The following is a 26,017-nucleotide window of genomic DNA, read 5'->3' as shown; positions in this document are numbered from 1 at the left end:
CCTTCAACCTCTGAAGGGCCCGATAATCCAATGGACCCGGAAATAAAGCCTTAATTGTGGAAGATAACAAGCTTATCACTCACGCCAACATCCTTAATGAAATTCTTTTTATTAATAAGACCCATCAGATCTCCTTCCTTATTCTTTTCAGTTTGGCCAAAGGCAACTTCAAAACTCCTTGAACAGTGTTCACTAGAAAACCCCAAAATTGTGTCTCCTGACATGAAATCAAGCAGGACTTCTCTCTGTTTGCCACAAAACCAAGGTTTTCCAATAGATTCACTGTGGTCGTTGTATGATCTGTTACTCTCAACCTGTCCTGATCCATTCACAAAATATTTTCCAGGTAAATAATTAATCAAATCTTTCTCTCTCTCAAGAACGCTGCTACAGGACACAGGACCTTTGTAAAGCACCAAGGGGCCGAAGATACCTTCAGTGGAAGACAAACAAACCTCCGCATCCTTCCTGCCTATCTGAAGCGAAGAAATCTCTGATGCTATTCCCAAACTGGAATTGTCAAGTAGGCATCTTTTAAATCTAGCCTGGTCATCCAATCCCCTGACTGTAAAACATCTCTCAATATATGCATCCCCTCCATTTTGAAGTGGTGACATTCAACCCAAATGTTGTGAGCTCTTAAATTTATAACTGGTCTCATTTCTTTCCCTTCTTTTCTACCAGGAAAATATTACTCACAAAACCTGGAACCCCATTTTTTACCTCCACAACTGCTCCCTTCTTTAACAATTCTTTTACTTCTGAATTCACTAAGTCTGAAAATACCTTGTTGAACCTTATTATTTCTGGAAGCCGATCTTGGAACAGCTCCCCCCATAAAATCTATGCGATACCCTTGAACAGTCTGAAGGACCCAAGGGTCCTGAGTAATCAAGAACCATATGTGATGAAATTGGGCAAGTCTGCTGCCCAACTTTACATGGTAACAAAAAGGTCTAGACACACCTGAACCTCTTGAACAACGACTTCCTCTAGCTGCGCCTCTCTGTCTTTGTGGGTAGATGTTCCCGGGTTGATCAGAGGTCTGAAACTGATAGGGTCTGTCTCCTCTAGAAAAAGAGGACCTATTGACTCCTCGTCCATGGCTGGGGAATTGACCCCGTATTCGCCCGGCCCACCAAAAACACGGCGATTGAAAACCTTTTTTATTTCTCTCTGGGACTTCTGTAACAAACTGAATGCCCCAACATATTTGGACATTTCTTTAATAAAGGTGTCCCTGAAGAGCATGCCATTAGCCTCCATGCCTGCTTCATTATTAGCTAATTCAGCTAGCTTTGGGTCAATTTTAAGTAGGATACTGTTCCTCCTCTCCACTGAAATAGCCGTATTGGCATTACCTAGCAAGCAAACAGCTCTCTGAACCCACTCTCTAAGTTCCTCTACATCTAGTTCTTTCTTCTCTATATATGCCTCCTACGCCATGTAGACATTTTTTGTTAGTTGACCAGTAAGGTCCAGAAGCCTGTTCTGGAACAACCTGAGCCCTTTATCAAGACCCTTCCTTGGATCACGACCCCCTTTGCCTATGAAGGCAAGAATCTTTGAATTCAAATCCGAAGTCATCACGGAGGGCATTCAGAATGCAGGCAGATTCTTACATTGTTAGGGATTTGCTTCCGTAACCATGTCTTTTACATACTCCCCAACATGCGGTGCAGGGCTCCATTCTGGTGAGAGAGGGTGTTTTAGGAGCATTGGGTCAAACACGAGCATTAGTTAGAGACCCAAGATTAAGACTGGTTTCACCATCTAGCTGTCCCCTGGACTTTCCCGTCCTGTCTTCTTCAGACTCCGAATTGAAGTCTGAGGAACAGCTTATTTCGATTTCAACTCTACCTGAAGAATCATCAAAAATAATAGAGGAATGTTTCCAACCAGTCTTAGCTCTCATATTGCTGTTTGATGGAACCTTACAGTGGTCCCCTTCTGTGTCCTCGACACTACCTTGTTTCTCAGTTTGCAAAAAACCTCCATCTGCCAAAGCAGTGTTGCTCCTTTTACTAATAAATCCTGATTCCTCCAAATTCTTTCATTTTCTATTAGCTTTACCACCTTTTTTTTTTTTTTTTTTGGAAAACCTTTATTTGCCGAAAAAGTACACCGCTATTCAGCCATACATCCCGGAGGCCAGGCAGCATTCTGTCAATACTCAGAATCGTGCACAAGACATTGCACAGGAATAGTCAGGTTTAATTTTCAAATGAGATATCATGGAACAATGAATAAACCAAATACCAAAAGAGAGGAGAAAAGGAAGAGAGACGAGAAAGGAAAGGAACAAGAAAGAAGAAGCTAGGCTGAGGACAGGCAACGTATTCTGGGCACGCATCACTGGGAGTGATCGGGGGTTACACACCCTATCTTTCAATCAATCCAATGAGTGACAGCATTGCAGATGGGGAGTAATAGAACAGGATAACAAGTATGGAACCACGGGAAGGGGGCTCTACGGAGACAGACGGGCTTCGGGCGTTGCCGCCTCGGGGGGTACACAGATGTCTCCTCGATATGAGTTCCACGCTCCCCACACAGACCCCCACATCCTGGGCTTGCCTCGGGCCACATATACAGTTTTCTCGCGGAGCATACACCAATCCATGTTGGTTTTCCACAGTCCGATCGTGGGGGGAGCAGGTGCTCCCCACCTCTGGGCAATGTCTCTCTTAGCTATCATGTTGCCCAGGGTGACCCAGCGGGTCTGGGCAACATTGTAATCATTCGGGCCCCAGATGTTGAGAAGACAGCGCCGGGCCTCCACAGGCAAGGTCACACCAGTCACATCTCTCATCACCTCATGCACCCGATTCCAGAATCGAGCCACCCCAGGACATTCCCAAATAATGTGCATGAAAGTCGCAAGCATGCCACATCCTCTCCGGCACATTCCGTCCTGCGAAAGCCCCATGTGTATGAGCCTAGAGCCCGTGACATAGACCCTGTGGAGAATCTTCAGTTGAACGAGTCGAAGCCTTGCCGAGATGGCCACCTCCCTAGGGGAAGAAACCGCTGACTGCCACTCTTCATCATCCACCTCAACCCCATCGTTCACCCAAAGCTCTCTCAGTTTCATCAGCAAGTCAGTCCGCACGTTGATAAGTTTCTTATAAGTCAGGGAGATGGCACTATCTGGCATGTGTCCGTCCAGCACTCTATCCTCCAGTGGAGACGATTCAGGTACTGCCTCCCCCACCGTTATACAGGACAAGAGAGCGTGGCGGAGTTGTGCATATCGGAAGTATTCCGACGCGCCCAGTTGGAACTCGGCCTGTAGTGCCTCAAAGGACTTAACCACCCCTCTAGCCATAACATCCCCCACCTTCGATATCCCAATAACATCCCACCTGTCGAACCCTTTGGTATGCCACAGTTTCCCTAACAGGTCGGAGTCATATAGCGGAGTGGCCATGGTAAGCCTGCCCTGCCAGCCCAGAGTTCTGGTCACCGCCCTCCACAGCCGTACCGCCGTCTTGGTGGGCCCCGTCAACTTCCGATCCAGAGACCTCGAATACAACGCCCTATAATAGTTCCCATCATTCATAAGCCACCGGTCCATGGCATAGCCAGGACCGACTGCCGGGCCGTAGAGGCCGTGATTGACCGCTGCCAGCTGGGACGCCCAGTAGTAACGATGCATATCGGGTAAGGCGATGCCGCCATCGTACCACGGTATGGTCAATTTCGTCAGGGATATCCGTGGCCTACCATCCCACAGCAGGGTGCGCTGCAAGTTCTCAATCTCCCCAAAATATTTAGCGGGCACCGGATCCTGAGTGTTCTGCAGCGCGTAGAGGAACCGCAGCAAAGACATCATTTTAAACAATGCCGCCCGGCCCAGTAAGGAAATCGGTAACTTCTTCCAACCCTCCACATCACGACGCAGCCTCACCAAAGGAGGAAGCAAATTGTGTGTGTATCGTGCCCGGGGATCCTTTGATACATAGATACCCAGATACTTAAAGCCCTGTTGGGCAACTTGAATTGTACAGCCGCGGGGAAGGCGTGGAGTGTCACCACACAACGTGTAGAGAGAGGATTTGGACCAATTAATAACCAGGCCCGAGTAGCCACCGAAAGTGCCCAGCAAGTCAAACACCACTATAAGGGAGCGGCACGGGGAGGTGAGATACAAGAGGATGTCGTCGGCATATAGCGATACCCGATCCTCAAATCCCGGTGACCACGTAATCCCCGCGACGTCAGGATGAACCCGGATCCACGCTGCCAGCGGTTCAAGCGCCAACGCGAATAGGAGAGGTGACAATGGGCACCCCTGTCTGGTGCTTCTGCGTAACGCGAAGGAGGCAGATACTCGACCATTCACAGTCACATTAGCTAACGGAGCAGAGTAGAGAAGCCGGACCCAGCCGATGTAAGCGGGCCCGAACCCAAACTTGGCAAGCACGGCCCACAGGTAATTCCACTCCAGGGAGTCGAAAGCCATGGTGGCGTCAAGCGAAGCAAGCACCGTCGGTTCAGTAAGCAGCTGCGCCCGCGCCATGACCGCGTGGAGCCTGCGAAGATTGAGGGCCGTGTTGCGGTGCGGTATGAATCCGGATTGGTTCGGATGAACCAGATCCGAAATCACCCCCACCAGACGATTAGCTAGTAGTTTCGCCAGAATTTTGGGCTTGGCGTTAAGCAGGGAGATGGGCCGGTAGGAGCGGCATAGGTCATGCGGCTTCCCCTCCTTGTGTATGACCACTATGGTGGCAAGTCGTTGGTCAAGCGGGAGTTCACCGGCCTCGCGGGCCTCAAGGAACATGTCTAGCAGGGGCGCGGCCACTGTATCGGCCTTAAGCTTGTACAATTCCACAGGAATGCCGTTGGGCCCCGGCGCCTTGCCGGAGCGCAACGATCGGATCGCCAGCGCCACCTCATCGACCGCAATATCCCGGTCCATGTCGTCCCGCTCGACATCTGATAAACAGGGAAGCTCAATGCCCTCCAAAAAGGAGGTCGAAGCAGATTCCGGCAGGACAGCCACCGACGTATAAACCGCCTCAAAGTATTCCGCAAACGATCCAGCAATAGCGGCCGGGTCCGTCACGACCAGGCCGTCCTCGCCCAGTATCTCCGGAACCACTCGAGAGGCAAGTTCTCTCCTGTCCAGCCACGCCAGAAGTTTGCCGGCCTTATCCCCAGAGTCATATATCCTGCCTTGCTGTTCCCTGCTCACCGCCTTCGCCGCGTCAGTGGCAGTGGCCCTAAGTTCCGTTTGTTTCAGGGAAAGAGCATGGAGCAGGTCCGGAGTCGGCCCCAAGGCCAACTGGGAATTCAAATCAAGAATGTCAGACTCCAACCGCACCATGTCCTCATCACGTCGCCTACGCGCTTCCGCAATCAAAGAGAAGGCTTCGCCGCGGAGCACGGCTTTAAAGGCCTCCCAAAGGGAGACGGCAGAGTCAACCGAACCGGAGTTCTCGGCGAAGTACCTCTCTATGGACTTCGCTAGGAGGTCCCGGGTCTTAGGATTACGGAAGTACCAGGGGTTGATAGGGGCAACCCTCGATGTCGCGATAATGTGAAAATCAAATGACACCCAAACCGGGGAGTGATCTGAGATGCCCCTGGCCATCAGGCGAGCAGTGGAGACCGACTGTGCCTGGGCCGCAGGGGTTAGGACATAGTCGATACGGGAAAGGCTACCATGGGCACCCGAGTGGAAAGTATACTGTCGCAGGGCGGGGTGCAATAGGCGCCAGCAGTCAATCAGCCCCATGGAGCCAATAAAGTCCGGGAGCCAAGACTGTGATGTACGTAGGTCTCTGGATGGGAAGCGATCTAGGTCCCCCGATACCACTGAGTTAAAGTCACCCCCCAGAATCAACAAGCCATCAGGGAGATTCAAAATGGCGCTACCCAGGTCCTGAAAAGTAGTTGCTTGCAGCCCCGGGGGGATGTAGACCGAAACCAAAACCAGGGTGCGCCCCTCCCATTTACCCACCACCGCCACATATCGGCCCCTCTCGTCAACAAGGGTAGACTCCACCTCCAGTGGAAGGGACATGCGCACCATGATACCCACCCCCCTGGAGCCCGTGGAGAACCCCGAATGAGCCACCATCTTAAACCCTCTCCTGTTCAATGCCTTACACGTATTTCCTACAAGATGGGTTTCCTGCAGGAGAACAACATCTGGAGAACAACGTTTAAGCATTTGTAACACAACACCCCGTTTTATTCGATCCCCCAACCCGTTCACGTTCCAACTCAACAAGTTCAGCGATTTACCCCCCATCATCAAGGACGCTCCACCCCATCAGCCCCACCCGGAATGGCGCCCGCAAAGCAAATACATCAGAACAGTGAGACCCCAGCCAGAACAAAGGAAGAAATAATAGAGAGAATAGAAAAAACGCACCCCAACTACCCCCCACCCTGCACCCCTGCATTAGACTAATAGCCACCCCAACTAGCAGTGTGCCTGTCGCCCCTTAAACTAACCTACAAGAAGCCCCTTAGAGGAGAAAGGAGGCATCCTATCCCCCCCGTCACCCTCCATATGACTAACAGAGATATCAGAAGCAAAAGCAGCAGTTTCTAGAGTCGGTGCCACTCGCAGCAACCCCCCCCAGAGAAAGTCAGAAGTCCATTCGCTCATTCCTGGGAACCTGAACCTCCAGTAGCCTCCTCCGTCTGATCAGCCGGGTCGGTCCGTTGTTGAGACAGGGTATCAAGCCAGTCCCCTGCCGCATCCGGAAGGTCGAAAAACAAAGTTCGATGACCGTGTTCAATTCGAAGTTTAGCAGGATAAAGCATAGAGTAGCGCATCCCCAACTCTCTAAGTCTCCTCTTTACCCCAGCGAAACTCTGGCGACGTTTCTGAACAGCTTGAGTAAAGTCAGGAAAAAAGTTCACGTCCGAGTTCTGAAAGCGCAGCGGGCCAGCGGTCCTCGATGCCTGTAGAATGGCGTCACGGTCTCTATAATTGAACAGTCTCGCAATGATGGGGCGAGGGGAAGCGCCCGTCTTCGGTGGGCCGCCCGGTATTCTGTGGGCCCTTTCAACCGAAAAAAATTTGGTCAATCCACCCGGTGCTAGATTCTTGACCACTAGTTCTTCTACAAAGAGTTCAGCTGATTCCTCCTCGGCTTTCTCCGGCACTCCGGTGATGCGAACGTTCTGGCGTCGCGCACGGCCCTCGAACTCATCCAGCCGGCGTGCCAGCAGCCCGTTAGCCATTTTCAGGTCGCGGACCTCTGTCTGCACATCAGACATATCATTGACTAAGCTCGATGTTTTAAGGTCCAGCGACTTCACCCGATCATTCGTCTTACCAAGATCAGCTCTGATAAGATTCAGTTCAATCTTTAGGGTGTCCACCTTGCCGGACAGCGCTTCGTGAAGAGTGTGCATCTCAGTCTTCACCCCAGCAATCGCACCCATCACGTCCCGAAGCGTGAATTCAGAATCCTCGGGGGACTCGTCCCTTAACGGGTCCTTAGATCGGCCCGCCAGTCCCGGCGATCCCTTAGAATGGGAAAAACGTTCCGGAATAGTAGATTGGGACTGATTCGGCTTCCTACTAACTCTCGGAGGCTTGCCTTTGTCCGAGTCCCCCTTGCCCGCCATGTTGGCACACCAGGGCAAAGTAGTCCAGAGGGGTGAAGAAGGCGTGAGGCGCGCCTACAGTCGGCACGATGAGACCCCGAAGGCTACCAAAGGAGGTTACAGCTTAGAGCGTAGAATCCAGTCACACCAGTCGGGTCAAGGAAGCCTAGGCAGTCCCGTGGAGAGCCACCACTCGTATCCATCGACGTCTGCCAGTGACGCAGGCGGGGCCACCAAAGTCACGACGAGCTAACTCGGTCCAGGAATGTCGGATTTTCGTTCTGGAAACGGGCGCCGCATCAGCCCCGGCTCAGCAATTGATACCCACTACCGTGGGACAGGATGGGTAGCAGGATCTTTGCGGAGGATCGGGAGGTCTTCGGAGCTCCGAGCTCACGCGGCCATCTTGGTTGCCCGCGAAGCTCCTCCCCCTTTACCACCTTTTTTAATCACTGTACCCTCGCCAGCTGACCAAAAATGTTCTGCCTGTGAGGAAAAACCCCTCCTTTGCAACAGGTCATCTATTCTCGCTTCCATTTTTCTGTCAAAATCAAGTGCGAATTTGTTTAGCATATTCCCTATTTTGTCTTCAATAGAGGGATTCTGCTCTCCATTCAAATTATAATTTGCCATCTTAAATATGTTTCCTCTAACAAAATATTTGCTGTATATTCATTGAGACATCCACAGAGACACTGTTGGGCTCCAGAGCGCCTGATGGATCGACTTTGTAATAATTGAATGCAAAACATCATCAGTGAAGTTTAAGCTTGCCTTACTTGTTCCTCCATCTCAGTGGAACACACTACATTGGGCACATCCAATGACTGTACATAGGTAAGTCAAATTGAGTTGAAACACAATTATTAGCCCTGGAGAGTGAGACTTTGCCCAGCCTATTAACTAAAACATTATTTTCACTTTCCTATTTTTATAACCTCAAATAAATCTTCCCAACTGTGTTCAGCACATTTACCTGTTACCTCCCACATGATTTGATTTCTTTATTTCACTTCTTTAAGCTTTATTGCCAAATTCTTTTATACACCCCCCTTTTCATGCTTAGCCATCCTTACCTCCCATTATGCAATTGGGGGTGCTTTGCCTTTGATAGCTTTGAGCTTCCCTGCCACAGCTCAATGTTAAGGCCGCACACCAAAAATCCCATAACTTTCTGTCCCTCACGTCATAACGTGTCAGTTACAAAATTGCCTTAATTTTAGACAATAAGGCTTAGGTTTAACTGAATTGGAATTCCAACTAATAGCATTTTGTTTTTTCACTGATCCAATTTTCAGTACCTCTTGAGTTGACTCCACCAGCTTGATGTAAAACAGGGATAGCAATAACAAGCATATTCTAACTCAGCTACGTTTACCTTGCAGGTCCCTACATTAGTCGGCACCTGCACACCCCCCTTTTAGTTCTTCTTTTTTGTTATGTACCTCTTGTTCTTTGAAACGTTCCCTGTAATTTACTGCCCCGGAGACCGCCAAGAGTATCTTAGCAATACCGGTCCCATCATCCACGAAACTGTTGGGCTTTTGTTACCAGACACACAATGGCTTCATCTCCATTATTCCTCCACAGTTTTGACCGCCGTTTGAATACTCCTGCAGCCGGTGCATTCAGGAACCCCTAAGCAAAAGGACATTAAGTTAGGGGTAAGTTCATCATACCCTTACCCACTGTCGTTAAGAGGGCCGACAGTTAGACTTAGGAGTTTAAATGATATTTTTGTTTATTACAGGTAGTTTGGTACGCTTCAGCGCATTGACATAACACGTGGACAATTATCACAAGGACATTCGTCCGTCAATCAGTTAAAGGTGAGTAAATTCTCAAGCCTTTTTTACAGTGCAGTTTCCCCAAAGTTAGCTTAGTGCCTAGTAGTAGGAGACCTATTATACATTTCAGGTCTACTTAGGTGAATGGTTTTATTTTATTTTATTTTCTAAACGCTAGTTCGAATATGGCCTTAATACCGTCTGAATCTCCGGTTGTCTGTATCGCTTGGTGGGCTACTTGTGTTGGTTCTTGCCTGTATACCATAACTATTACAAACGATCCGAATTCTGCGCAACTCATGATTGTTTCTCCCTTCTTTTCCTTTCTTCTTCTTTACAGGAATTCTCATGGCCCTGAAGAGAATCCCCTATGATTGCAGCGGGATTCGAAACGCTTAGGCCCCACTCTACCAGTCTACATTAGCTCTTGGGCATCTAATTCCTTGTACCCAAAGCACACTATTGTACATTACCATATAGTATCACTCTTAAGTTTGGAATGTTTTTGTAAATATAAGAATGTACAAACAGTCACTTCAAATGGCTCTGTAAATATTTGTAGACTTTGGTATTTGTTCTCATTGTTTCCCCAAATTCCCCACCTTTCCTGAAAGTGTTGTATAATTGTTGTGGTTGCTTGTGATATGCTTGAATTTTGAATGAATGCTTGAAAGGTAAGCCTATATCCTTTTGTCCCATGTGTTTTTTTGTAAACCTTTTGTATAAAAAGAGCTAAAAGTGAAAATATATGTTTCAAATATCTTGAATAAAATACTATTAAATAGTCATCCCCCTTTTCTGATTGTTTGTTCAGATCTGTGGTAGTCACTAGTTGTTTTGAAATTATGTATATCAGTACTGGCATTTTCATTTTGTTGGTTTGATAGCTTTGAGCTTCCCTGCCACAGCTCAATGTTAAGGCCGCACACTAAAAATCCCATAACTTTCTGTCCCTCATGTCATAACGTGTCAGTTACAAAATTGCCTTAATTTTAGACAATAAGGCTTAGGTTTAACTGAATTGGAATTCCAACTAATAGCATTTTGTTTTTTCACTGATCCAATTTTCAGTACCTCTTGAGTTGACTCCACCAGCTTGATGTAAAACAGGGATAGCAATAACACGCATATTCTAACTCATCATTAAGGAATGGTGTGTACATGATATGGGGACCCTGATGTTTATTGCTGTCAAGTTCTAGGCACATAGTTTACATAAACATTCTTCATCTAATACATTTTTAGCTTATGTTGGAATCTCTACCTGGCAAAGCTTTCCCAAGATATTTTGCCATTCATTCACTTCTACATTTGCAACATCAGACACTTTGCGACTGCAAAATGACCCATGTTAAAACCCCAATTGCAGTTTGGTAACTTATTATCAATCACAATTTGGGTGTGCGACTACATACCGAATCGCTATGTAGCATGGGTTTGCTTAGGGCGTCCCTTCCAAATAGCGATTTGCAATGGGATACATTAAAGTTTTGAGACTGAAATCCAGTCTCAAAACATTAATATTTTACTGACGACTATAAAGTATAAAGTAGTAGCAACCCATTCGCAAATGGGAAGAGGTATCTATGTATCTCCTTCCCCTTTGTAAATGTTGACAAAAACATTTTTAAGCGTAGGCAGTGGTCTCGTGGACCATTTAATAGTGTTAAAAAAAGTTAGCAATTTAAAAAGAATTTTTTTAAACACATCCCATTTTCCACTAAGAAAAATGGGCTGCATTTAAAACATTTCTTTACTTTATTTAAAAGCACTCACATACATGGTGGGCTCTTGATTCCTACAGGCAACCATTACTGTAATGGCAGTGAATAGTAGTGGGACGTAATTTCCGATCTACCTTATTATTATTTATGAGGTACTGTGACTCACTACAATTTAGTTTTTTGTGAACCGACCTATTAGTACATAAGTTGGTTTGCTTAATACTGTTCATAAAATCAGACCAGTATTTTGCAACCATTGTTTAGTGCAACTGTCCCTTAGTTTTTCTCTGGTTAGATTGGAATTAAAATCCCCTGTCAAAAGTGACTTTGCTTCTTGTTTTAATTCCTGGCATATGCACCATTAGATGTAACAGCACTTTCATCAGCAATAATATTAGGATACTTTTGATGTGCCAATTCCCAACAGTAATATATGGAAATTTGGTGTGGACTTTATGAGCTGTGTCCCAGTGATATTTAAATGCTTAGACATTCTCCACTTGTTTCTGGTTTTGGTTGCTCCGTGGGGCTAGGCGATCCACCTCTAGAGGGTACTTCAAATCTTGATTCCAATGATTGTCTGCCAAAAGTACCTCAGAAAGTTACATATTCTGGCACAGACTGTAGTAATATCATCCATCAGCCTAGAGAGGAGATGGATATACTCAGAGAATTACCACAAACAATTGACCCTGGGGCTTCCTTAGATAGCAATACATTATTATCTGGCAACAAAATGCCAGATAATAGTGTATTGCTATCTATGGAAGCCCCAGGGTCAATTGTTTATGGTCATTCTCTGAGTTTTACTCCCCCTGAGGTTAGTATTGCAACTGATAAGGGAGCTATCCACATATGTGATGGTTCGCCGAATACTATGCCCACACTGTGCCCAGGAAAAACAATAATGACATCCCTGTCTGTGTTGTCATGGAATATAGCCGGTTTAGGCTCTAGGACTAGTTCTCCGGAGTGACAGTCTTTCGTCGCTAAACACGATGTGTGCCTGCTTCAGGAAACCTGGGCAATGGAGCCAATTCACTGCATAGGCTATCTGAATTCCCTCTGCATGGAGAAAGGTTTGAGGGCTACAAATGGCAGAACTCAGTCAGACAGAGATGGTGCATGTACTTTCGATAACGGCTCTAGCCAAAGCCGTATCGACTTTGTCTTAATTAACAGTTTTCGCACGCACTAAGGGATATCAGGGTAGTTGATCGTATTGAGAGTGATCATAACCCATTATCTCCAGACTTTGAAATAAGGGCAGAAAAATGTACATCTTATTCCGAAGGAGATCTGATAACCCTAGATTTAATTCACTCAAATAATATGAGGCGTCTGAAATGGGCAAGCCTGTTAGTAAAGCCTGAAGTCCTAGCTATTCTGTCAGTAGATGCAAATAACGCAACATTAGATCTGGAAGAACTTTTTCTTAACAGGGCATCATTTGAGGAGGTTATGGGATTTCATGCGGTGTTTTTTAGACACCTTCGCACTTATTTCCTTAAGACTGCCAAAAATAAGGGTACCAATCTAAAGAAGGGAAGTATATGGTTTAATAAAGAATGTAAGGAGGCCCGTAGTTCCCTGGGGAAAGCAATAAAGGATGGTGATATGCCTAAGGTTCGGTCAGCTAGGCAGAAATATAAGAAAGCCCAGGAAGTGGCAAAGAAATCCTGGGATGATAACAGATGGCAGGAACTTAAAAGGGCCTGTGAAAATAAAAACCAGAAAGTATTTTGGGATGTAGTAAAATGGGGCAGAGATGGCCGCCACGCAGAACTGATTAATTACGTAAGTCAAGACCAACGGGTAAAGCACTTTCAAACACAATATGAGTGTTCTAATGAGGATGAGGAATTATCTGACCTTTCTTATGTTTATTATGATGGTTCTGTCTTTAGTAAAGCGGATGTTGACATTGCACTGGGCAACCTACAGGGAGGCAAAGCGTCTGGCCCGATGGAATTCCAGCGAATATTTTCCTCTCCGATAAAACTACATGGAGAGAGTTATATTTTAATTCTAATTAATGAAATTTCCAAAAGGCGCGTCGGTTCCAGAGTCTTGGAAAGGGGCTGTGATTATCCCAATATTTAAAACGGGGAACAAGTCTCATCCAGGGAATTATAGGCCCTTAAGTGTAATTGATTCATCTCAAAAGATCATGGGTCACCTCGTACTAGACAAAATCCAGGATTGGCTTAGTGAGTAGGACATTCTATCACCTCTTTAAGGCTTTCGATCGGGCATAAGTACCATCGACCAGACCTTTCGCTTCACTCTCCTTTACTGGAAAATGGTGGTCTTGGAAAAAGGCAGCTTGTTTGCTGCCTTTTTAGATTTAAGGGCAGCATTTGACCTCATTTCCCGTAAAAGATTGTTTAGAGTATTAGATGATTTGAAGATGCCCCATGACCTACTATCCCTTATAGCTAGACTTCATGAGGACACCTATGCGAAAAGTAGGTGGGTAACCCAGGGTCAGGATACTTCCTCATTCAGAGTGGATAAGGGGGTAAGACAAGGTTGTGTTATGGCCCCAACTTTTCTATTTTTATGAATGGGGTTGCTAAATTCTTCGAAGAAACCCCAATTGACGCTCCTAAATTGGCGGGCATAAGAATTCCAATTCTTATGTTCGCCGATGACACCCTCCTAATACCAAAAACCCTGAGCAGCTTACAACGTGCATTAATACTTTTTGAGGAATTTTGCCTTATGCGGGGTCTCGAGATAAATGTCTCAAAAACAAAATTTATGACATTTAATCCGCAGAAATCCTCAGGAGGAGCGATGCTGCTGAATAAGCGCCCTCTGGAGAAGTTGAAAGACTTCACACACTTAGGTGTCATTATTCAGGACAATATGAACTGGGGTAAGCATCTGGACATGGCCACACTGAAACATCGCCAGCCAGCGGATACCATATTATCCAAATTTATTACATCCTTCACCAAACCAGTCAGTCCGGTTTTGACCATCTACAATATGAAAGTTGTCAGCGCAGTTTTATATGGGGCGGAGCTATGGGGCTTTAAAAATCTTTCCAAACGGTCTGTAGCGGAAAAACCCTTCCTCCGAAAAATCGTTAACCTTCCACAAAGCACCCCGGTACAGCCATTATTTACCAACTAGGTAGGAAGGCTTTGGCAGATAGTCCTAGGCTACGCCCCATGCTGTACTGGCAGAGAATCTGGACAACTCCTGAATTGTCACCTTATGCTGAGGGTTTTAAAGATCTAATAAGACCTGCCCATTTTAAGAAAATTTCTTGGTTACAGCAGGTTAGATCAGTATTAACAAATATTGGTTTGGTGGCCTTATGGGAGGACCCTGAGAACACCCGGGTCCCGTCGAGAGAGCAAATGAAGGAAATTTACTGGGGATGGGTGGATGCCAACACTTTTAAGAATAGTGATCCCTCGACATTGACGGGTCAATTCCTTTTGGCCAAACCAATACAAAAATTAGAAGCTTATTGGGATGCTATTACGAAGCCATACGATAAGAAGCTTCTGTTTCAACTGAGAGTGGGTACCTTACCCGTTAAATTGTTTACTGCGAAGTGGGTGGCAGCTGAGGATACTTTTTGCCCAGAGTCTTTGGCCCATTTGTTATTTGTGTGCCCCACCTATATAGTTCCAAGGCGAATATGGCTGGCTCCTATTTGTCGAACCCTGGGCACCAGTAAATGTGATGTGGCTTTGAGATTAATTTGTACTGAAACATGGTCACCACTTCTCATCGCCGTAGCCAAATTTTTAGGATGGGCATGGATTATAAGATCCAAAGCGACAGTGGCATCATGATCAATGTATATTATGTATTGTACCCCAAAATCTTTTATAGACATGTATATAGATGAGTTTACATATGATTTTGGCACCCAAATGAATTATACTGTCCGTTGTACCATCTTTATTTGTATTAAGAGCTGGGTTTATATGAGCTGAACATTAGTTTTAACACTGTTGTTCTTATAATCTTTTTAATGGATTGTTGTTATATTTGAGAGATATTATCCATTTTATCTGGTTTTATTGGATATTTTATGTACTGGATCTTGCTTTTATGACAATCAGTTGAATAAAGCTTTGTTGATGATGATAAATGCGTATACACATACGTTATGATGGCATTTGAGGGCCAACCCTTCATTCGCAGCTGCAGCGCCTGAGTAAATGCTAAAACCTTTTATGTTGATTTTATCTAGTATACAGGTTTCTAGCAGGTAAATGATCCTGAAACTAAAGAACAACTCCCTCACAGTAACTTACTCCCAGCACCCTTTCCATCCTGTAACTTTTCATGATCTAAATGTTATCTGTGAATAATAAAGAAAAGCTTAGCACAATGATTTCTTTTACTCTCAGAGCCAGAAGGACACTGACAATTTAGATATTTTACACACAAGAATAATTAGGAAAAGTTATTTGTCAGAAATGTAACATAGAATGCTTCTCTTCTGCTTAAATTGCAGGGTGAAGGATTCAGCGATGTCACAAACTGGCCTGCATCAAGTAAAATCGAAAAGAATGGAGTAAGTAAACATTAGGAGGATTTTATTGCGAGCAACTAAATCTAAACCTATTCAACAAAAACACGAGTGAGGCAAGGATAAACCTGGGTGTAAAGCACATTGAGTTCTGCAAAGCTTCACCATATCCTGAAGTTTCTTTCCAATGTTAAAAGAGAAGTAACCCAGAACAAAAGAATGCTTATTGTATGTACTAGTGATGCTGTGGCATAAATCCAGATCCTTCTTTATCAATTGTCCTTAAATCCAACTCTGATGAAAGGGAAGAACCGCAGGAGAAGTTTTATTGTGTTAATGTTGAAGATCCAGCTTACACTGTTCAGCCACTCAAGATGTTTTCAGTAGTCACTTTTGGCCTTTTTGCATGGTTTCTTTTTAGGTCTTGCATGAGAGAATGCATGTGCTGTCACTTGTGAGTTAGCTAAATGGGGCTTGGAGCCCTGCTTACCATTCGTTGACTTCATTGACAGTCTTACTTGCTGATTGGTCAGCGCATGCCGGTTCCACCTTGTCTTCCTTCATTTCTCCCTTCCGTGCAGCATGGACCAAGTACTTGTTGCTTCTTTTTGATTAGGGTCCTTGGGTCCTGGCGCTAGGGTTTAGGTATTGGGATTTAGGTAATTCTTTTCTTCTTCCCACTCATCGTATGTTTTTAACAGTTACTATTTTTTATTGTCTAACCCAACCGGGTGAAAAGGTAAGTCTGAGTCCATCAACTATTAATTTTACTACTGTTATTGCAATCTCAAAATTGGCACTTTCCATGGTAATATTCTACATTACAGTAGGCAAACCGTGCAAGAGCAGTAGCTATGAATTGGGTAAAAACTTCAGCAGCAGGATAGCACGTTGAATTTGGATATGAATGTGTACTAAAAATACATACTAGTACATCAGACAACAAAGTTATAACATAAATTACACAAGTTAGGATAAGAAAGTCATAACTGATTATTTGAGAGACAATATAAAATCCTTGATCTGTGAATATTTCATAGAATGTTTTTTTTTATTGTCATGAATGAATGTTTAGTTCAAGAAATGTCTCTTCATTGCCACAGATGAATATCCAGTTCGACATGACTCTTCTTACAAAATACATGACAACCATGATTCTTCGTACAGAGTAATTGATAACAGCCAACACGTTTTGTGAATAATCATTTCTTCAGGGCTCTAATATCAAATTCTGAAATAATTAGTCACTCTGTTCAATAATTTGATCTTCCAATTAAAGAGGTCTCACTTGTGAATACAAAAACACTTCTTGAATGCTTTGCTCCACTATCTTTTATCTTTATCCCCCTTGATAAGGGTATCTAGCTCTTCAAAGTTATATGTCCTGATCCACCTTTTACAGTTAACTCGCCATATATCAATAATGTTATTTAACGTCTTCAGTGATGTCATCAATGATGTCATAAAACATATTATCAGTGATGCAGTATGTGATGTCATAAGCAGTGGATGGTGAGGGTGCAAATTATATTTTCTTCAGTTAACTACAACTGGTGAATTTCAGTGTTTTTCTTAGTTTAAAATATTACATCTAACTGACATTTTCACCTAACTATAACATCAATTTAACCTTTGTGTTTCAGTGAATTTCTCAGTTTTTTATGTAAACGAAGATATTATTACCATACCTAACTAAAATGTCACTTTGTTTGGTTTCTTTCCTGTGAATTTCTGAGGTTTTTCTTTTAACTTAAAGATAAAATATAAAGAGGTTTAATTTTAAACAAATCAGACCTATTAGCTTTGTGAAGAGTCAAAACACCAAAATATAAAAGACTGGCCTATTGACTTTAGAGGGCTTCAGCACATCAAACTTTATAAAGCAGACCTATTGGCTTTCTCAAAAAATCACCACAATAATTTATCAATAAACATATTACAAAGTATTCCTTATAAATAAACCTATGCCAAGTTTGATAATAATTGTCACAAAGATATTTAAAATAAATGTGTGTTTGAGTCTTTTTTTGTACACTTAAGGCCACACAATGCAGTCATAAAACTAACCACAAGGGGTCCCTCACTCCAGCTAAAGAGTATACAGATCCAGCTCAGTGTGTTTTAAAATGATGGTTACCTCTCCTAGGGGTCAGCAGACCTAGTGTTTTTTAAATTCTCCTGGGGGCCTGTGGTGCTCCTTTCAGCTCCCCACATCACTTTTATAAATTATTAGCAGTGCCCCTTCTTCTCCTTGGGGCACCACAACAACAACAGTATTTAAAAATGAAGCCAGGCAAGGCATTATGGGGTGTTTTGGAAGTGGTCAATGAATAATTAATGAGTGGCCTTACCACTTCAATACTCCAGCAACAAGGCCACAACTATTTTATCATTGCTTTTATTTTTCTGGATGCTTCAATCCCACCAGAGGCACCCACAACCTATGTTTTTTTATTTTAATGGCAGCGTGGAAACCCCCTCCTGCACTGTGGTGCCATCTACTTTTATTTACTTGGGCACCCACAACGTGAAATCATGTTGGGGGCTGTGGGAGGGGGGAAAGGCTTCCTCAGTCATGCCAGCTCACCAGCCAGCACCCATCCTGGGTGGCAGTAGGAGCCAGCAATTCTTTTTTTGTGGGTGCTACAATCCCACCTGGCGCACCCACAACATAGACAGCCGTTGGGGCCCCAGCTCCCCAGCCAGCATCTATCCTGGTTCCACTGCTTTGCTCCTGCCCAGCTGGAGCAGCTTTTGTTTCTGCTCTTGCCCGACAGGAGCAAACCTATGTTCTCTACCTTGTTAATCGCAGTCAGGGAGTTAGCTTTCAGTTTCCGGCTCATGCTCTGGCAGGCAGAGAACAACTCAGTGTCCAGGGGATGGCGTCCTCAGGACACTGTCTGACATCGGGCACCGGTGAATGGTCCTTTGCATGCCTACCCCATTCTTTAAAAAAATATGTAATTCAACAATATGCTGCCCCCCCCCCCCCACCACACTCTGGCCCGCCCCAGGGGTATTGCAACTGAAAGGTCTGGGCAGTTTGCCTTGCTTTTCATACATATTTTAAACCTTTTTGTTTGTTTTTGGCCATTGGTAACTCTGGGACCTTCCCACTAGGCCTAGAGGGTCAGGGTATCTCTACCCTGCTTCCCTATATGTAATCTGTATTTTTTTTCAGGACACGCTCCATCATTCACATTGTTGTCATAAAAGATGTCATTTCAGATGTCATCATTGATGTTATCAATGCTATCATTGAACATGTATGAGTGATGTAATATGTGAGTGTATGACGAGAGCATTAGTTATAGTGCACATATTTTAGTTACTTAAATTAACTATAACTGGTAAACTTAAGTGTTTTTAAAATCGTTTTGAGTGCTATGTTGTAACTGACCTTTTCCCCTAACTATAACATCACTTTTAACCTTCGGCTTTCTCAGTGAATTTCTAGTTTGTTTTCTAACATACAATATTTTTTTTATCATTCTATACTGTACCAACCTTGTACCTGCAGCCTGACCTTGCACAAACCCCATGTGCCGTGCGGCCAACCGCTCACCAGGAAACCCCTCCCTTTTTTGTTTTTTCATTCCTTACCTCCCTTTACCTCTTTTGGCTCCAAAAGCCTAAGATTACCCTTACCTCTTTTACCTCTAAAAACCCCATAACACACCTTTATCTGTACTCCACCCTACACGCTAAAATAACTCTTACCTCTCTTTACCTCTATCCACCCCTGAGCTCTAAAATTACCCAGACCTCTCTTTACCTCTACCTATCCATGAGCTATAAAATCACCCTTACTTCCTTTTACCTCTACCCATCCCTGAATCCTAAAATCACCTTTACCTACCTGTACTTCTACCCAACCCATAACCCTTAAAATCCCAGTTTTTCTAAATAACATGAAGAACCTATGTTACTTACAGCCAGCATGGTAAAGTACTGTGTGGTAAATATATAAATGCTTACTGGTGTGGTACTTACCTGTGTAGAAAAGGCTTCATTGTAAAAGTCAGGCTGTTTCCCCTCAGGCAGGACACAACCCAGCCCCTCCTTAAGCACTTTCCTGCCTTCACCCTAGCACCCGTAAATGTTTTGGGGTCGATGTTGGTTATTTTATGCCCTGCATATGTTTGGTGTGTACCTTCTCCTCTTTCCTCTCAAACCCTATATTTTAGACCTCGCCTGAGACAGCGATTTTGTTTACTTACAGGGGGGCGTACCATTGGTTGACATTGTTACACTCATTTCCTTGCTTATCTTTGATCAGCAAAGCCGTCTTCACTTCATATTTATGTGTGTACTACTACTCCTACTCTGGAGCATGACCCAAGTGCTGCTTCTCTTGCCCTGTGTCCCTCTGCTGCTTGCCATTTTCAGAGATACTTTATATTACTTTACTTGCACCCCTTCCTCACCCTGTCCTCTTGTATTGTTATTTGCTCCAATTCCACATCTCCTCCTGCATTTTGCTTATCTACTCAGCCCCCACCACTCCCCTTTCGTGGCTTGCCCCTCCCATCCTGCCTGGAACCCAAAAGTTGTGTCAACAGGTTTCAAGATGGTACAAAGATGCAGACTGTGCTGCTCAAGTATATATTCTAGCGAGAATCATGATATGGGGACTTCAGAATTGATTCCACTGTTTAGGAAGAGGCATCAATGTTAATGTCAAAGTGGATTTGTATTGCTCACCTCAAAGAGGTCTCCTGCTGGTGGAGAAACCAGCTACAGACAGCCTGTGATAAGCTGAATAAGTAAATTGCTAAGGTTCAAATTTACCGAGCAGTTTGTTATTTCCACGACATTTGCTAGGTGGCCGCATGGTTCTGTGAGAGTTTGCGATCGCAAAGACGTCATTAGAGCTCGCCAGCGGACTTCCAGCCAGGGTTTTGTGAAGATCGCAATCCGAAACATGCAGAATCTGCAATCTGGAGATGGTTCTCTCCAAAGCATCATCAAAACCTTCTCAAAATGATGATTTGGATTAAAAAAACTCCTCAGATTGACATTTGGCTGTACTTTTTTGTGCAAGGATTCCTTTTTCTTTTTATCCTTTTTTTTGAAGAGGAAGGAAGTGCCCCAGAGTCTCCAACTTTCTGTTCCTGTCCAGCAGGCTCTTCCCAGTGCTTTGTCTACCTCCTGTTCACTTTCTATTTGGATTTGGAACTGAAAGGATCACTCTTTGTGTCTGCTGCATCAAATATCATTGGATTTGAGAACCTTTGAATTTGAGGTTTCAAAAGTAAGTTGGAAAATTGATGGTATTTGCTTGATTGGGGCCATGCAGCTAGATTTCTTTGTACTTTTCATCGTTTTAATTATTTTTTATTGTGGGTAGGTGGCCTGTAGTTTTAGTAGTGGCCTAGTTGTTTCTTTGTAAGTAATTTTTCTTCTTTTATAAAGGAAACATGTTGTACAGTTCACTACATTTTCTTCAACTTTTAAAATCAAATTGTAAAATGTATTTAATTCACAAGCCCAGTAGTCTGCCAATAGGCCTTTCAGCCAGTAGGCCCAAATCTACTCATGGGTGCATGAAACAACTATTTCTGTGGTGTTGGTTGAATTTAAACATTATTTAGAGCATGGATGGCATTGGATTGAAATGTTACATGTGTTTTTTGGGGTATTTCACTTCTTTTCATGTGTGTTAAATAAATGCCTTTGTTAGATGTGTGTGGTTGTTGTAACTTGCAAACCTTTTTTAGCCCTGTGAATTTTTGTTTTTGTCATTGTTGCATTAAAGCTGTGTTGCTTAGCAAGCCTCCTTTGTCTGGCCAGTGTGTGAATGTGTTTGTAATAGTGGGCCAGCATTTGCCTTGGCTGAGCTTCCCAATGTGGCCAGGGGCCATTTTGTAAAGTCTGTGTCCCTATAGGCCTGCTTGAGTTTATTGTTTTCCAGGCCTTCTGCTGGTTGTTGTTGTTAATGACCATGTGGCCGGTGGCCGTTTTGTGGTGGCAGTTAGTGTGCTTTTGCCATAGGCCTGCGTGTCTTTCCTTTGTTCGTCTTGGCTTATTGCTTCTTGTTGTGGTAGCCTGGCCATGTGGCTGGTGGCCATTTTGTGAAGGCAGCCAGTGTGCTTTTGCCAAAGACCTGCATTATCTGTCTTTCCTTTCTTGTTGTTGAGGCTTGGCCCTGTGGCAGATAGCCATTTTGTAAAGACAGCCAGTGTGCTTTTGCCACAGGACTGAATTGTCTGTCTTCCCTTTCTTGTTGTTGTGGCCTGGCCATGTGTCTGTCGGCCATTTTGTGAAGGCAGATAGTGTGCTTTTTCCATAGGCCTGCATTGTCTGTCTTTCTTGTTGTTGTGGCCTGGCCATGTGGCTGGTGGCTATTTTGGAAAGGCAGCCAGTGTGCTTTTCATTGTCTGTCTTCCCTTTCTTGATGTTGTGGCCTGGCCATGTCTCTGGCAGCCATTTTGTGAAGGGGCAGCCAGTGTGCTTTTCTGCATTAGGCCTGCAAGCCTTCTTTGTGGTGCCCATGCCTTCTTGATAGTTGTTGTTTTGCATGCAATGCTTTCTTCTTTTATCCAGCAAAAAATATAGCACAGGTCCCTACATTTTCTAATACATTAGCAATGTTATTGATTTGAGCTGATTCACTAGTCTGCCAATAGGTATTCCAACCAATAGGCCCAGAGCTACTCAGGAGTGCATGAAACAACTGTTTCTGTGGTGTCTGTTGACTTTAAACATCATTTAGGGCATGGATGGCATTGGATTGAAATGCAAAATGTTTATTTTTTGGGGGGTATTTCACTTCATGTGTGTTAAATAAATGCATTTGTTGGATGTGTGTGGGTCTTGTAACTTGCAAACCTTTTTTAGGCCTGTGGATTTTCTTTTTTGTCACTATTGTATTAAAGCTGTGTTGGTTAGCATGCCTCCTTTGTCTGGCCAGTGTGTGAGTGTGTTTGTAATAGTGGGTCTGCATTTGCCTTGGCTGAGCCTCCCCATGTGGCCAGGGGTAATTTTGTAAAGTCTGTGTCCACTTATAGGCCTGCTTGAGTTAATTGTTTTCCATACCTCCTGCTTGTTGTTGTTGTGAATTGTGAGTGACCATGTAGCTGGTGGCCATTTTGTGGTGGCAGTTAGTGTGCTTTACTGCTTTTGCCATAGGCCTGCATGTATTTCCTTTGTTCCTCCTGGCTTATTGCTTCCATCCATTTTTAGCTGCAGCTTCCTGAATGCTGCAGCCTACGTGATGCACAATGCCAAACCAGGTCTGTTATATTTGTAATGTTGTTGTTGTTCTTCTTTCTTATCCTTCCTGTGTGTACTCTGCAATGTACAGTACACCATGAAAGCCCTTATCGTTGTCAAAGTCTCACAAATGGCTACACTGTATTGTTATGCTTTTGTTAATAACTGAGGTAATACATTTAATAATATTAATAACACTAACAAGTGCGACCACACACTAAGTTAAATTATTATATATGTTTGTTAGTAGTAGGAGTAATTGATCCACAACAATGAATGCCATGTTTCACTGATGTTCTTATTGCTTCTTTGCTATTAGGAGCACAAAAGATGAGGAGACAAAGTCACCCATTGTAGTGTCAGACAGATGTCCTGGCGCACACGACGTCACATGATGTGTGACCACAGACATCTCTTTAACTTGTTCCACTGAGTGCTGCGGACATCTTCAAGATGGTCCCAAAGAAAGGTACCATGTCCAGTACCAAGAAAGTTGCCAGTGAGAAGAAGGAACTGCCACTTACCAAGACCGGTATGTCACCCAAGACCTTTTATGGGAAACCAAAAATTGCTCCTGCAGCAGTGGTGTCCGGGGAGCAAGCTGGGAGCAGCACCCCAGCATCAGTGGACCCACCCCACCAACATAGGGCCAGGGCCATGTCTGTCTCAGACAGCCAGTCTAATCACACGTCCAACGCCGATGAGCAGTGATGTTAAAATTGACTTATCGTAATTGCAAAGTAGTACCCAATCAATGAAGGAAAATCAGATAAGTGGGCAACAAAAGCTTCAACTGCAACCACCCCCAATAGTAGTTGTTCCTCCCAAAGTATGGGGCAGTTTAGGAGATCGAGCTTCCTGCAGAGGAAGAAGAAGAGCAAGCCACTCTTTCAGAAGATCCATTGTCTTCCAGATCCCCAGCAAGGAAAAGGTGGGTTAGTCCATAAACTTCTTCTGAAAGCCTCACTTCTGATGATCTAGACGCCACTTAGAAGCCACCTCAGTCTGAGAGTGAGACATGCCACGAGACAAGGCTTGGGTAAAGGGAGGTTCCAGAAAGCCTTAGAGTTATGGAGATAGATGTAGAAGAGGAGGATAATGACGAGCCAGTCATCAAGAACAACATCAGCAACAAGGAGAACAGAAGCATCAGCCCCAAAATCGGCACAGGAATGGTTTCTACAGGCAGGGCATAAGTCCAGTGCAGAGGCAAAGGCAAAAGAGGCAGAGTAAAGCAGAGCGCCCATGAGCATTCAGCGAATGGTCCAGGCCTATCTGGATGACCCAACAGGAGTCTACTGTGATCAAAACCCATTGCTGTATTGGTATGGGAAAAGGCACCAATGGCCAGGGCTCAGCAGGCTGGCGATAAACTATCTGGTTGGCCCTGTTGCAAGTGTCTCTTCTGAGCATGTTTTCAGTGCTGCTGGTGCCGTTCTGACAGTGAGAAGGACCAGTCTCTTGCCCTAAAACGTTGAGCGGTTAACCATGATCAAAATGAATCAGCACTTTATACCACTGGATTACATCATACCTGAAGTAGCACAACTGGAAGATGATGACGGCGACTCAGGTCATGGAAGTAGTGTGTTAGTTGACCTACTTCTGGGTGAACCACCAGTGTTTGAGGACAGGTTCTACTTCTCTATCAAACTAGGCTTTCGAGTTACTTTCTTACTTCCTTTGAGGCCCCCAAAAAAGATATAGCTAAAGAATATTTACTTTATTATTTGTGTGTGTCACTGTCTTTCTGGTTCAGTCACAACAAATCCATCACCACTGTCTTACTATTTTATTGCCGGATTGGAGTTGCAACTGTGTGCAGCCAGTGAAGAAGTAAGTCCACTCCTCCGAGTCCTGATTTGCCATAAATCCATTTCCCTCAAGTTAGACATTAAATGGAGAATAGTACAACAAATGTGAAATGTGTGCCCGCCTCACGTGACGGTCCATCCATGACTATATATCTATCCTCCTTACCGAGCCTAGATGGACTGCCCTGGAAGAATAGGTAAATGATGGCATGCATTGCACGTTGACTATGAGTGATTGGTGTTTGTTGTGCATGATGTCTACTAGTATTCTAATCTACACACAAAAAAGTGACTCAACTCAATGCTTTCCTTCTTCTTGTTCAATAATAATTTTGTACTACGGCAGGCCCAATCCATTGCATTTTTGAGTCTGGACTCACTCGGGACACTACAGAGTTAGACACCATGACCATCCCATACTCGCAGTCAGTCAGTAGGATCGGAGGTGATTGATGGAATAACTCGGGCATTTCATGAAGTGGCATAAAAGGTAAACAACAACATCAGACCTAAATGCAAAATGCGATGCGCGCACGCAACAAAATTCATTTGATTTATTTAAATGTTTACTTACCTCCGTTCATCCATATTCTGGTTTTTACTACCCCCCCACCCTGCCCCACACCCGCCTCACGGTCCCACAGAACTCCCTCTATGGGCCGCTACTGTTAGATTGCCCACCCATGCATAGTATTCACTATTACATTTTTTTTCAAAAGGAACATAATTCATCTTAATAATATAATTGTTGTCAGCATTGAGTCATCAATCCTCCTAGTTCCAGCACTAAAGATTACGAAGCTGCTTGTCCGCTTCTTCATAGCTCGAGTCGACTTCAGTTTTTAACTTGTACAAGGCTAGCCCTCCAGGCATTCTGGTTTATTTTACTTTAGCATTGCTTATCATCATCATGGTTTCTTGTTTGGCAGTCTTCAAGTGTTCTGTACTTACTTTAACTACTCGTTCCCGAGTCTCCCTCAAATGACTGCCTGTCTCATTTTCTTTTGCTGCAAATGCTACTGTCAGTGTCTACTTCTACTACCACCACCATGGCACCTTCAAAAACCAAACCATCACCATGCAGCCATCGCTTCACCTACGTATAAATAAACATCAATGATAGATAAAAGAAGAAGTTTGGTAGAGGCATAATACTATAGAAATGAATTAATTAATTTACACACCCACACCTTTCTGAGTCCATAGGGGTTTAATTATAGACTGCATAGATTAGGAGGAGAGACTGACAGTACAAGTAGGACAAGTGAGGATACCACATCTATCTGTTGGTGTGTTACACTATCGGCAGATGTCAATTAAAAACTGTCTGTGGCCCTGCTGCAGCAAAGGAAACAGTGTGAAGTAAAAGAGTAACCCCCAAACAAAAGATTTACATCATAT

General features: G+C 44.2%; 1 protein-coding gene across 1 annotated transcript in view; it reads left to right on the top strand.

Moving 5' to 3' along the window:
- The window catches only part of LOC147728398 (la-related protein 1B-like), a 287,012-nt gene that overhangs the window by 44,809 nt on the left and 216,186 nt on the right, over positions 1–26,017 (top strand). The window contains exon 2 of the mRNA XM_086963793.1: positions 15,573–15,632. The gene's annotated coding sequence lies outside the window, so the exon portion shown is untranslated. The remainder of the gene's footprint in view (positions 1–15,572; positions 15,633–26,017) is intronic.

This window comes from Lissotriton vulgaris, chromosome 3_1 (assembly GCF_964263255.1).
Source record: "Lissotriton vulgaris chromosome 3_1, aLisVul1.2, whole genome shotgun sequence".
NCBI lineage: Eukaryota > Metazoa > Chordata > Amphibia > Caudata > Salamandridae > Lissotriton > Lissotriton vulgaris.
This window is presented reverse-complemented; position numbering and strand designations above follow the sequence as displayed.